Raw genomic sequence first — 14,447 nt, 5'->3', positions numbered from 1 at the left:
CTTTTTGTTCCTGCCCTTGCATTTTCTTTTGCTGTAGAAAGGAAAATGCGAAATAAAGTTGAAAGTTGATAGCTGAAAGTTGTAAGCAGTGTCGTACTATTAATTCCGATATCTTAAGCGATCTGGTGTCAGTTATGCCTATCTAACCTGTTTATGGTTATGGCATGCAAGCTGTTCTATATTATGAATACTAATATGAAACCTGTCGGCGATGTTATGAAGTTCTGAATGTACTTTTACACATTGTTATGCACTGCTAACAATGTTCCGTCTCTTCCTTTCTTTTTCTTTTTTCTGTTTTTTAGGGTTAGTGAAGCCTGTCAAACACTCGTTTAAGCTCGTCTTTCTCTCGCGTAGCTCAGCTTCCTATGTAAGAAAATTGGAATAAAAAAAGATTTCTTGATTGAGAAAAGCGCTGAACTGCACCTCTGCTTCCTTTATTATTCGGGCTTTCTTTTTCCCGCTCGCGCACAATCACCGACTCACTGTGATGCCTACTTAAGTGTGTTCAATTTGCAGACAGCTATCGAAACAAGAGACAGATGCCAGAAAGCCTTTTCCCAGAGCGAAAGATTTCAAGAGTTTAGAACCACCCGCGAAACAATACTTACCAAGTCCTACTGATGAATCGTTCTCAGGTACAAACATCCGATAAAAAAGTGGGATTAAAGAGCAGCCTTGGGCAAGGGCTACCGGGAATTCCACTTGCAAATGAAGGGATAAATTGTCATCCACCTAAATGTAGCACGTACCTACAATCCAGGAAACAACAAACTCCAAAACTACTTGCGAACTCTACACTTAGCCCCCCAACGGCCGGTGCTTCACTGTGCGCCGAGCCATGGAAAGAAGTTTCATTGCGGGAAGAGCTTAGCCGCCGGGAGGGAGGAAGGTGTGGCAGCAGAGAGGGAGAGCCTCGATGCTCAGGGCAGCCGGCGACTGCGCTCCCGCCATCCGCGAAGGTTCGCTCCCACAGCGACGTGCCCGGCCTGCACAGTGCAATCTCAAGCCCGCCGAGCGAGCAAGCAACCCCCGTTCGCTCTAAGTACAGGCGCGGTGTTTCCCCTCGAGGCTCGGCGTCTTCCTCCTCTCCGGACACGGGGCGGGACACGGCACGAGGGAGCTCGCTACGGGAGGAGACATTAGCGCCCGCCGGAGAAGGGAGCGCGCAGAACGAGCGGCTCGCGTGCGCCAAGCGCGTACGCAAATCGCGAGGCACCGCGAGCACTCGGGCAAGTGAATGCGCACGAGCGTTTCGAAGGCCCTCTATACCGTACACCTCTGGGCTCGTTCTGCGTAACAGACCCGATCGTCCCGTCTCACGCAGTACGGAGTATAAGCGCAGCCATTTCTAGCGTTGCGCTTGTGCGCGTGTAAACGTACTGTAACGGCACTGCATGCATACGCAACTGCGGGGGGGGGGGGGGGGGGGGGGTGGCTTCCCTATTGCAGGCAATGAACTCTTCGCGCGCAATCGCGCACCAGGCGCGATGCGTACCGCCGCGCATCGCTAGCAAGTTTGCGCGCTTTCAGGAGTATCCGAAAAAAGCTGTAGGGTTGTGTTAAACTGTTTCCGCTTCTACTGGGTTGTTTTTAAAGGCATCAGCGTTTTATGATCGGGACTCTTGAACAGCCTGCCAAAGTCCGCACCCCAGCAATACCCATCGCCATCCAGGAGCTAATCACTGATGAAGGACGGCAAACAACTTTTACCAACCGCGGCTATCTAGCTGCGCACGGACGCCTTTTGTGTGTAAAGGCGCGGCTGGTCAAGGTTGGTCAAATAAATATTCACCTCCGTTGTGCGTTTCCCGTCTCCATTACTCTACTTTTACCGCGCGCCAGCCGATTTCTCCCGTCTTCGCCGTTCTTTCTATACCTGTATCTGTTATATGAACTATGGACTGTTTTTGATGCGTCTGGAGTCGTCGGCGTCTGTAACACATTCAATACGTACAAGTTCCCACCGATATGTGCATACGGCACTCAGTGGGCAACCATTACTGTTGGCAAGCAGTGCGTACGTATCTCAACCGTTATAACAGGTAATACGTACGCATTGATAGTCATTATGGTTGCGATTCATCAGAATGTACGCTTAGATATTGTGCCCTACAGACTTACTTTGTCTCTGTGTGGCGATCAAGCAAGTAAGATGGACTAGCGGGTTACAAATATTACGGAATATAATTTTACACCGCAAGACTACACGTGACCGAGCAAGATACATCCGACCAACGCCGAAGTCATTCGTCCTGTGTATTTCGCTCTATCGCCTCTAAATCGGCGCCGTAAGATCGTGTTCCATAATGTCACTGTTTGATCTACAACATATGCGGCTTAGCTTCCGGCAATAAGCTGCTAGCGCGCGTCGCACAAGTGCGCATTCAGGCCAAGGTCATCAGAATGCATGCTTGAGCGTTGTGTGCAGCTGTACATTGTGTTGACGATCCCGCAATTCTACGCGCTATCGAGACCCCAAATAAAATTGAATCTTCACAGCCCCGAGTCCTCGCACTTGTGCGCATTCAACGGTAAGAGAATATTTTCTTTGTCGCGCTAGGTTCTCCAAGTCCCGCGATTTGTGGACAGGCCTCCCGGCAGATTCCTGTCGCCGTCTGCAAGGGAACTCATATCACCGTCAAAACTTGGGTCATTGAATCGCCGTTCTTCCAGTATCAACACTCCAACTATAACACAAGGTGTACAGAATGACGTAACGTTGTAGCCATAAAGTTTCCTACAATATACTAGAGGGAACTCTGGCGCTGCAGTCGTTGACCCATCATGGTAATGATGGGGAGTACATGGATTTGTCTCATCTTCGGGCTTGTGCATTCAGACGTTCTTGTGGCTTTGCTTATTGCGCTTTATATGTCTTCATTGTAGTAAATTTCAGAGCAATCTACACTTTTAGACGTCGAAAAGACGCTGCGAACACGCACAATCGCTACTAATTGCAACGTTGAGCTTGTCGAGGTGGCCAAATCGAAACGCGCCAGACGCCTTAAGGCACTGGCATGCCCGCGATAATTTCATAAGGGCGTTTCCCATCGCCTATTGATGCATGCGCCCATGGCTTAATGGTTTCAATAACAGCCTTCTGTGCTTGAGCTCCTGTTTTCGATTCCTGCAGTCGTACAATTTTAATAATATTTATTTAAATACTTACTACGCAGTACCTTGTCCAAAATGACGAGCCTACAAAGTCACGAAGCCGTTTGAAGCCAGAAGGACGAAGTTCAGGCAAATCCACGCACCTCCCATAATTCCCACGCTGGCTCAACCTCTCCCATTGCAGCTCCCATGGAGACCAGCGCCAGAGTTCCCTCTAGTAATTATTGTATTAAACTCTATGGTTGTAGCGACGTTGAAGAACAACGCGATAGCACCAACTGCGAGTCACGATACCGACTCTTCATCAGGGCGGACTTGTGCCCACAAAACGACACGCACGCACAGCGATAGCGGCCAGTAATTTATTTATTTATTTATTTATTTATTTATTTATTTTACCCTCAGGGTTTGCACATTACAGAGGGGAGGGGCATATTACAGACGAAAATTGGAAAAACAGTTGATACAATCACAATAAGAAGCATGAACAATCACCAGCTTAATACAAAAATGAACTGAAACAGTCGCATCCAAGACAAAGCAGAGTAATTTGAACATCTAAAACTAAAACAACAATAAGCAAAAAACAGAAGGACAAATTCAATACAAATAATTAAGCAATATTAAGCATGTTATTCAAGAAATCCTTAAAGCGCGTTGTATCCATGATAGCTGTTGCTACTCGTGGCATCTGATTCCATTCGGAGGTGGTTCTAGGTAAAAATGCATGTGAATAGGTTACAGTTCTACAACGAGGAACATCAACTTTTTGGAGGTGGTCAATTCTAGATGAAATGAAAGGAGGGGATTTAATGAACTGATTGCGGAGATGATTGTTGTGATAGTAAATTTTATGAAAAGAGCGATCCGGGCTATTTTACGCCGAATTGTAAGTTCTGGAAGGTTAAGTAGTGACTTCATCATGGTAACACTGGCTGTGCGGTCATAATTGGATAAGATGAAGCGAACGGAACGATTCTGCACTCTTTCAAGTTCTTTTATCAGTGTAGTACCAGCGGGATCCCAGATAGATGATGCGTATTCAAGTGACGGACGAATGTAAGTTGTGTAGAGAAGCTTTTTAAGTGATGGGGGTGCCATATAGAAGTTTCTTCGAAAGTACCCAAGTGATCGGTTAGCTTTGGTGACGACGTGCCTCACATGATGGTTCCATGATAGGTTACTACAAACGTTAACACCGAGATATTTGTAAGATGAAACAGACTCACGAGGCGTATTATCAAGATGATAGTGTGGTGATGCTAATAAGGTGCGGGATACGCGCATTGATTTGCATTTCGAAATGTTCAATTCCATGTTCTACGTTTGACACCAGGAATGTATAGTATTTAAGTCGGTCTGAAGCAAGGCAACATCGTCTTGGTTAGTTATTTTCCGATAAATTACACAGTCATCCGCAAATAGGCAAATGTTTGATGAAATGTTATCATCAAAAAAAATGAAATGAAATGTTAATTGCGGCGATCGTCACAATCTGATCTGCAGGTCAAGGGCGTCGGCCTCTACACATGGCTCGTCGAAGTTTCCAGTGTAATCGCTAATGCCCGCGTGCCTTCCAGAAACCACACCACCATGCGCGTCGCGCCCACATTCTGATTACATAAGACTCGGCGACAACATAATCAACGATAACATTCGAGAAACCTCCGACGCATTCAGGCGCCTGCTGCACCGAGTGATAACGTTTCGGATCTTTTTTTATTTAGCCGGTGAAAAGTTGTCACAGGCGAAAGTTAAATTAGTACACGTGTCGATATAGCTTTTAGAATTCGAAATCTCCGCGTTTCCTGTTGTATTTCGTGCTGCTTTATTCGCGAAGTGCCTAGCTCTGGAAGTCGACGTGGCAAGACGATCCAAAGAGAGAGAGAGAGAGACCAAAGGGGAGCAAAGACAGGGAGGTTAGCCAGTGTACCAGCAGGCTACCCTGTGCTGGGGAAAGGCGTGAAGAGGATAAAATGAGAAATAAGAAAAAAATGAGAAAAATTCACAAAATAACGCGATGCTACGCGCTACAACATTCAAAGACGGTCGCACAATTCACAAGCCCTTAAATACTTCAGCATAGCAAAGAAGAGAGAAAAGGATAAATCAAAGGCAGGAAGGTTAACAGGACTGAAACCGGCGGTAGGCTTTCCTGCACTAGGCGAGGAAAATATTAAGAAAAGGAGAGAAAGTCCAGAGGTCATGTCACGGACGTATTGAAAGTTCTCAGCTCTGCATCAAAGACAGTCGTTCAGTCTAGCAGCCTTCAGAAATCGCAGCAGCGCCTTTGTAGCTACTGCAATGAGGAGAGAGAGAGAGAGAGAGCCGGTATACAGCTATACGAAGTAAGGATAATAGCCTTATCGGCCGGATAATCTACTTTAAACATTTGCTTACGAACTAAATTAGCAAGCATGGTGTCACGCGAGCAGAGGCAAAGAAACGCATTTCACTCTCTGAGCACGGACACTCGCTGTCAAATCGCTGGCGCGATGAAATGCGCAACAGCATCAACGCGAACTAAGCGGCGAGAACACAGCGCACACGAAGCTGTCAGCCCTCGGCGCACCTAGACTGTGTACTCACCGCAGACCGCCTTCAAGATAGGGCACGCGGCCGCCGTCAGCCGCGTCAAACGCAGCCACCGCCGCAGTAGAACGCTCCCACCTCCCTGATGCGTCTCAGTGGTCCCGGGATGCGCCTTCCGTTGGGCGTTCCTTCACCGAGAGAAATGCCACGGATCTCCGAGAGCTCACGCGCTTCGCGTCGCATAATACTGACAGATAAGCAGTCAGTGAGTCGATAAGGATGATAACGAGATAATGGTTCGACGCAAATGGATGCGGTACTGAAGAGTGAAAAGGGCTTATCATGGTCGGAGCAATCTTGATAAGGTTAATAAGGACAGACAAGGGCTGATAAAGGTCAAAGCGATTTCGATGCGATCGATAACGACCGATAAAGGTCAAAAAGGCTGATAAGGGTCGGATCGAGTCCGATAAGGTTGACAACAACCAATATTGGTTGACAGGGGGTCGATAACGGTTGGATAGAGTCCGATCATGTTGATAACGACCGATAAGGGTTTATGACTGTTTATACTGGTCGGTTCAAGAGACAGTAAAGTGTACATATTATTACGATATGATCGGTAAATACCCGAGAGACGAGCCGCCGTGAGAACGACGACGAAGTGGGTCTGTGCCCTTGGCGCGAGTGAATGTCGGCCTGGCACTCTGGCTCCATTCTAGTGTAAATAGTCTGTAAATAGCCTCTTTTGTCTGTGTCTTTCTACACGTAACAATATAATGAACCGTCTGCTGCTTCGTCTATCACGGTAAACATCATAAGTCGCGTCGTATGCATGGAGATTAGCAAGTGGCATAATGCATACGCACTCTTAGATGGAGTTGCTCCATAATTTTTAATGGCTACTTCAGCTACTTTTCATGGCCGTTGGTTGGTACTTGGGAATGGCGTTTCTAACCTAAAATCTGAAACTGTGGCGAGAGTGAGGCATGGAGTTTGGGTGTGACCACAGCGGTGACCTATAGAGAGCATCACTCTCGTATGCGTGAGGCACTGGTTTCGAAATACAGCACCGCCGGCAATCCACCGGTTCTTCCAACGGGTAGAGATGTCCTCCGGCCTGGTGTTCGGATGCTTGTTGGGGTTCGCAACTCCAAAGGGTGCCCCATGGCGATTTCTAGACGCGTTCTCTGGGCGCCCCTTGTTCAAAAACCGACTGTGGTGTAGGGAGCACCATCCACGTCTGTGGGAGGCATATTAGAGCTGCATATGTGCACCTACAGGTGAAAACGATAAACCCGTGCTCTGGCCTCGTACTAGGCCATTACAGGACCTCAACGCTTGGAAAAGAGTGTTTCTTCCCAACCCCAGGACGTCCCTAGCTAATAGGTGCTTTGGGATGCCATATGGGGAAATTTCAGCCATAGGAGCGGCCCAGAGCCTCTTCCGTTCTGTCGGCCTCAAGACGGAACGATCGCGAGGGCATTGAATCAGCTTAATAGTGCTACCTGTACTGGCGCTACAGACGTGTCAGTCAACGGGATGGTTTGTTTCTTATTTTTTTTTTTTTGCGACTAGTTTTCTTAGTTTGCCAGCTGCTAGATACACGCTCTTCTGATGATTTGTCGAAAGGGCGCATGCACATTTTTGAAAGGGTAGGCTCTAGTTTGTTCTCTGTAGTCGACCGTCATCCTTGCAGTTCTCCTTTCAACCATGGTTCCTCCCTGGCGCTTCACACGCTCAGTCAAATCTTTCGCGTCCCAATTCTGCAATCGCCAATCTTTATTGCTCCATGTAACAACTCCACACAGCTTTAAAGCGATACCGAAAAAACGTAGTGTATACAGGAAAATTGCACTCCTGAATCTGCGAACCGACCGCAGTTTTACCGTGAAATAAGGCATGATGGTAAGGCACAAAGACCGCATAAACGAGATACGGTTGGCGACTAATGTAAGAAGCGCGTTGCTGTAGAAACCAAACAAGAAAGTAAGCTGTAGATTGGCACACGTGAACCGATTATTCGAGTTCTCTTTCGTGACGGCTTGCGATAACTGTGTCTAGAGACCGTACTTCTGATATAAGACACCATCAGTCATGCGACGCCGTAAGTTACCCAAATTTGCGTGTCCGCATGTAGCGTTCGCGGCGATATGTCACGCGATATCGCGCTACTATATATGGCAGTAAGCCATGAAATACTTATTTATTGGCGGAGAAAGCTCCGGCGAGTAACAGGACGTCTACATTGGAAGTGTCCCGTTTTTTGGAGGTGGTCCACTCTTGTAGTAAGCAGGTGCCCTTTCGCCTGGAGTCGACGACCGGATGTGAAGGGTCTGTGCGTATGTGTGTGTGTGTGTTTGTGTTGTTTTGCCTTGTCCCTCAGGCATACGGGGTCTACTTCACGTTTTTATTCCCCCAGTCATACGCACACAAATGTGAGACATATATAAAAAAGAGATAGAACGCATTCCAGAGCGATCTGGGCGTTTTCAGAGTGCCATCCGATGCGCCGAGTTCTTCCGCAGAAGTCGCCAAGTTAGGGGAACGATTGATCTTAGCCGTTGCAAAAACTTCTGCATGACCCCGTATAGTATGGCGACTATTTTAGATACAGCATTTCGCACGATTTTCACATGCCGCCGACAGAAGACATCGCAGGTGAAGGCGACAAAGGGACTACTTCGGTTTCTGAAACAGACTGGATTGGACAAGCGGCTGTGAGAGTGATGTCACGTACCATGCCAGATCGATGGACTCCAACGGACGATGTGTGTGTGCTGTGCTATGTGCTCTCTCTCCCTCTCCCCCTACCCCATCTTTAATCTCCCCCATCCCTCTCCCATGTGTAGGGTAGCAAACCGGTTAAGCTAAACTGGTTAACCTCCCTACCTTTCCTTCTCCACTTTTTCCTTCCTTCCTTCCTCCTTAGATGCAGCATTCTTGCAAGCTGTAAAGCATTCCTGCTAACTGCAAAGCATTCCTGGCGCTGCTTCGACATCACCAGGTGATACTTATCATTTTTGTTCAGCAGTATTTTTTTTTTTTCATCCGATTCGGCAGGCCGCTATCCTGGTAATTCCCTAGCTGAACACTGTTCACTGAGCACCGAAAGCCTGGGAAAACACTCTGCATCTTAAACAATGAACATGTACAGGTGCAAAACAGAAAATTAGAAAATACGAAAAAAATTGCTAGATTAGATGCCTTCACTACTATTTTCACTTCCCCTCGCTATTCCTTATTTGTTATTTCGCTGGGTAAAAGCCACCTCAGTTTCACGATCTGCGTTAGCTTTCTTACGAGCGCTTGTCTTCGCTTTGCTGAGGAGGCAAATGGACCAATTTTTCTTTTTGAAATAGTTTTTTTTAGATAATCACAAACCGAGCAGTTGTCCCCGTTTCCTGGCGTAGGCTGCCTCTTTTCTCACGATTATTAATACGCCATTAAAAATTTTGAAGCATGATTTTTTCGCATTCAGTATCAGAGAGAGGGAGAGAGGAAAGGCCGGGAGGTTAAGCACGGTAATAATTCAATAAAACAGAACATGTAACGACACTAAGACAAAAGGTATATTTCGAGAAGGTCTCGTTGAAGCAATGGTCTTCCGTGTAAGTTGTTGCATTTTGGCGACGGAAAGTTGCCAAAAGCGCTTGGTGTACGCTGGACCCCGCACCGCATACTAATAGATGGAGCGTCATTTTTAATTATTCTTTAAGATGCACCAACGTTTTTAAAAGTCACTGGCAGCAGACAGCAAAATTCTGTCCTTTGGACTAAATTACTCGATGAGGCGGACTTTACATCCACGTGTCATTAAATGAGTAATTGACTAATTAATAAAATTTCACTAATTATATTCTTCACTCAACAATTTACAGCATGTATTGCAATTTACGAATTGTAGCTAGTGAGGTGTCAATGCATATAAACTTGGAACGAATTCAAAGGATGGCACCGGTTTCGAGATACGCGCCGCAAAATTTACGGTAAATGTGTTACTGTTGTTCCATTACTCTTTGTTAGAAAACGCTGTTCTACGCATTGAAACGCAAAAGTAAAAGGCACGCCAATCTATTTCGTCGCATGCTTTGAAAATTAATATACTGAAACTGCTATCATCCTGGAATTTGCTTCCAAGTGTACGCGTCTTGCGAACTCGCCGGCTGCAATTCGTAAATCGCTGTATGTGCCGTGATGAAACTATTTAGAACTTCGTTACTAAGATTAAGCTAGTCATTCAATTGACGTTTTGATTTCTCGGAAGAGTAATGCCCACCTCTTCAAGCTACTTAGTTAATGAGTTAGGATTGCACTATCTGCCACAGGGGATTTCTAAATATATGGTGCAGCTAAAAAAAGAAAGACCATATGTATGTATTACTACAAATGTATGTTTTATACCTGCAGACCATACTCAGTTCTGATGGCAGTGAGAAAAGCTTGGCTCGACTTCCGGCTAGATTTCCTCACGTCTCGCCGTATCCATCCATCCCGTTCGATTACACGGTGATTTGGGTGGAACAACGCTAAAAAGTACCATCGAAAACCGTATCACACGTATGGGATGAAATATCACGATAGCGGAAGAGCGCGGCTGCATTGTTCCATCGATCACGGCATCGATTGCGATAACTAGCTGGACCCTTCACAGCTCCAGTAGCGAGGCTCCGGACAGAATTGATATCTCCGGAATGCCGCCGGGCGTTCAGGACGGGCCACCAAATTAATGAAGGCGCCGCGTCGAAAGGCTTGCCAACGGAACTTGCTCGTTGGCCGCGCCAGGAACGTGTGCTATCGCTCGTCGCTGCAGACAACGTATCCCAATCTTTATAGCACCTCTGTAAATGAAGGCCAGTAAAACAAAGCCGAGCCAGTAAAACGTTCGTTCCGCGCCCCTACGCCAGGCGACCCTCGTGTCCCGAAAACCACTTCGCTATTTCCCTGCTCGAAACTTTTGCAGACTCAACGCGCCGGGGTCGAGCCGTCAAATCCTACTACCGCCGACGCAAACTAGTAGTGAAGAAAAGAAAAAAAAATGGCGAAAAAAAAAGAAGCTTCGTACGAAGAAATTGCGTAAGGTCGGGGGATCGGGATACTGTAAAGGGGCGAACGGACGGCAATGTATGCAGCACGTTCGCGGAAAGTAGTATTTCGCATTCGGAAAGGAAATTCTCCGCGCATATAGACTAGTAACAAGGGCGAACGGCAGCTGCGTAGAATTCCGGGTGATGACAGCACGCTTCATGACGCATGCGATGGCAACGAGCTCGGGCCCACGAGACACGGCAGTTGTGCGTTCCTGAAAAGTCGCACGCCGCCGGGCCGCGGAAGAAGAAGAAAAGAGGAGCGAACTTCACAGAGAAACGCAGCTGCCGGTTCCATCTCAATGAATGCGCGGCTGACACGCGAAGCGCCGGGTTCCAAAACAAAATTTTTCTTACTGTATTCACAGTCGCAGGCCTTCGATGCCAATACACGGCGCAGCGAAAATTAAACACGGTTTTAGACACTAGGACAGGGCGAAGAACACTAAGCAGACGAAACCGGATGGTAAGTGGGCAATCATTGAAACTGCACTATTAGAAAACGAGCCGTTTAATTTGCGTCAAACAGTGAACCTGGTAAGCTCCTAAGCCAGAACAGGACTCGTTTTGATTTTCCATATACTTCTCGTATTGAACAAGCTCTTCTATATTATTATTATTATTATTATTATTATTATTATTATTATTATTATTACGAGTGTTTCTAGTGTTTCCTTTCATATCGGCGCACCACGTCTTTGGCGCTTTCGTATCGTCCCTATCCCACCCTAGATATACCGCATCAATGGAAATATAGAACAGCCGCACAAAAAGCTGACCCGAGAGAACGCAATTCGCCGCATGTGACTTGATGACACTGACCTCGTTGTTGATGCGCGACGTCCGTCCAGGCGCCGAGCACCGAACCGGGCTTATCTCGCTTCTCTCCGGAACCGCGCCGCGCCGGCCGATGACTCCTCTCCCTTTACTCCCAGTCACGGGGTCGCTTTCGGGAAAGCTGAGCGAGGGGCGAACGGCTCACTCGCCTCCAACGCCGGGGCAAGCGACGATGATGTTGTAGACGGGTCCCGGATTTCGGCTGGGCCGCGCCGGCACCGGCGAGAGCGGCACTCTCACTCAGCGGCGGCGCTGGCGACGCCGATACCGTGCCCGTGCGTACGCCTCCGCGAACGCGATGACGCCTTTTCGTCTACGGCGAAACGGAGCCGGCGCCGCCGACGCAGGCTCGGCAGAAACATGGCCCCGGAGAAATCGCCGCCGAGCAGACGGCACCCAGCAAAGTGCACAACCCGCGCTCGAGATGTGAACACGGGCCGACGGCACACCAAACAGTCCACCCACACGCACGCACACACAGACACACGATCGTCGTTTCGTCTGCTTGGGACGCAGCGCAGAACAGACGTGCACAAACTCACGCACGCACCAACGCACAAACAGCACGACGGCAGCGATAGGGAGAGAAGCGCGAGCGATAACACGCGGCGAGCGGTCGCTGCCTCCGTCCTCCAGCGCTACTTGAAGCCTTTCGGTGGCCGGTATCGTAGGAGCAACCGCGCGGCCGAGCGCAGAGGAAAAAATAAAAGATGCGGTGCCTATCTGTGGCGCCACCCTTTGGGCCGGAGTGCAAGCCGCCTCGCCGACATTCACCTGCATTGCTAACCGTTTCGATCGATAGGAGGCTCTGGCGCTCTCTGCGGGATCGGGGATGTTCCATAGTGGGCCGATCCCTTTTTTTTATTTCCTATTTCCCCATTTTGGACAGTTCTGCCGGCTGGAACCCTATTAAGGCTCCCGCATAGTTTTTTGCCTACATTTCCCATCTATTTGTTTTGTTTCCGGTTTCTGTTAATCTTTGTTTATGTTGCCCTTCGAACGCAAATAGTTTCTAGACTGTCAATTGAACATGCCAAATGTTTTCGACAATACAAGCATGTCTTGTGATACCAGCATACCAGCATATCTTGGCTGAACGAGTTAATTGGTGTTCATTACAACGACAGCACAATGGACTGCGACATGGAGGAAATAATTGCAACTACAGCAAAAAGGACGGTGACACGGAGGAGAGAAACACACAGCACAAGCGCTGAACTAACAACTGGCAGTTTATTGCAATCTGAAAATTTTAAAAAATATACAAGTTATTTTGGGTGTACATCATCATACTACTGGTATTGACCACATGTTCCAAGAAGGCGGACTTCGCAATCAAGCAAGTTGGTAGAAGCAACGAAAATGCAAGATTCGTGGTTTTCTTTACGAGGAGAGTCTCAATGATTTCACATGCTTTTTGATCCAAATGCCTGAATATGACATGTGTTTTTTCAATGGTGTGCTTAGAACCACATGACTGACAATGCGATGACAGATGTGATGAAGACGGGCCCATTAAACTGTTGTGCTGGTGTAACCTTGCATTTAGGCAGGCGCCAGTCTGTCCAATGGACATTCTTCCACATAAAAGTGGAATGCTGTACCCTTCACCCCACTTAAACATAAGGAAAAGCGATTGCGATGATTATAGCGAACAGTTGCTTTGCAAATTGGCCTGCTCTCTCTCTCTCTCTCTTTTCTATAGCAGCACAGACCGTTCCGACGTTTTCCGGAGCTGAAAAGACAACTATCGCATCAAAAAACTTGGCAATCTTTTTAACCAGGTATGACAACCCATTTATTTATGGTGTTACTTCTACTTTCTTTTCAACCCTGACAGTCCTGTCTTTACATGAACCATGCCGAGATACGGACAACTTCAACGCTTTGTATGTACGGTCTAATAGACACGCACAATAAAAAAACCGGCATTCTTTAGACAACATACCTGTTCCGTAAAGCTGTGTCCCAGTTTGTGCGAGCAAATTGCGGGCACAATTGGCGGCACAAGTCACTGGCACATTTTTGTTGCCACAACATGGGGCGCAGCTTTCAAGAACAAATTCGAGAAGCCGGCGTCCTTTAGATGAGATGTCTCTTCTGGAAAGCTATGCCCCATTTGTGCAAGTAATTTCTACGAGCAATCGCGCTGGCTTAAAGAGATTGCCAAGAATTTCGGGGTGAATGTTGTTTTCTCAGCTCAGGGCAAAGTCGGATGCTTCTGCGCCGCTGTACAAAAAAGAGGGCAGGTAAATCTGCGAAAAACTTGTGCTGTGCATATCGTCGCAATCGTTTTGTTACCAGTGTTTGTGGCGTACTGTACAGCATTTCACTTCCGCGTGAGAGAATGTACATTGATCAGACCGGCGCCTGCCTTAACGAGAGGTTACGCCAGCAAAGCAGCAGTTTATAGGGTACGTCTTCATCACATCTGTCATAGCATTGTCTGTCATGTGATACCATGCGCTCTTTTAAAAGAACACACATCATTATCAGGCACTTTGATCAAAAAGCACGTGAAATAATCGAGGCTCTCCGCACAAGGAAAAACCCCGATTGTGGCATTTCCGCTCTTTCGGTCAACTTGTTTTAGGGCCAAGTCTGCTTTCGTGAAAGATACGGTGAATACCAGCAGTGTGAAGATGCACGCGCAAACGATTTTTTTTTTGTTTATTCTTTTCAGATTGCAATAAACTATTTTGTGATCTGCTTACAAACCTCCCTGCAATTGCTATACTTACTTTTTTGTTTACTACGTCGCTACGAATGGCGGAACCAAGAACTTTCTTGACTTCAACAGTGTTTTTCTAATTTCATGGACACAAAAAATTTCACAAAATATCTCTTATGCTAAAACATTTCATGCAAGCGGGT

The 14,447-nt window shown here is 47.2% G+C and overlaps 1 protein-coding gene across 1 annotated transcript in view; it reads right to left on the bottom strand.

Annotated features, from left to right (window-relative positions):
- LOC126523543 (solute carrier family 35 member F2-like) overlaps positions 1-12,427 on the bottom strand; it is a 238,787-nt gene extending 226,360 nt beyond the window's left edge. Inside the window, exon 1 of the mRNA XM_050172141.3 lies at positions 11,559-12,427. The gene's annotated coding sequence lies outside the window, so the exon portion shown is untranslated. The remainder of the gene's footprint in view (positions 1-11,558) is intronic.
- Positions 12,428-14,447: the final 2,020 nt, after the last annotated feature.

Source organism: Dermacentor andersoni, chromosome 6 (assembly GCF_023375885.2).
Source record: "Dermacentor andersoni chromosome 6, qqDerAnde1_hic_scaffold, whole genome shotgun sequence".
Taxonomy (NCBI): domain Eukaryota; kingdom Metazoa; phylum Arthropoda; class Arachnida; order Ixodida; family Ixodidae; genus Dermacentor; species Dermacentor andersoni.
Note: the sequence above shows the minus strand (reverse complement) of the source record. Positions and strands in the feature narration are given on the sequence as shown.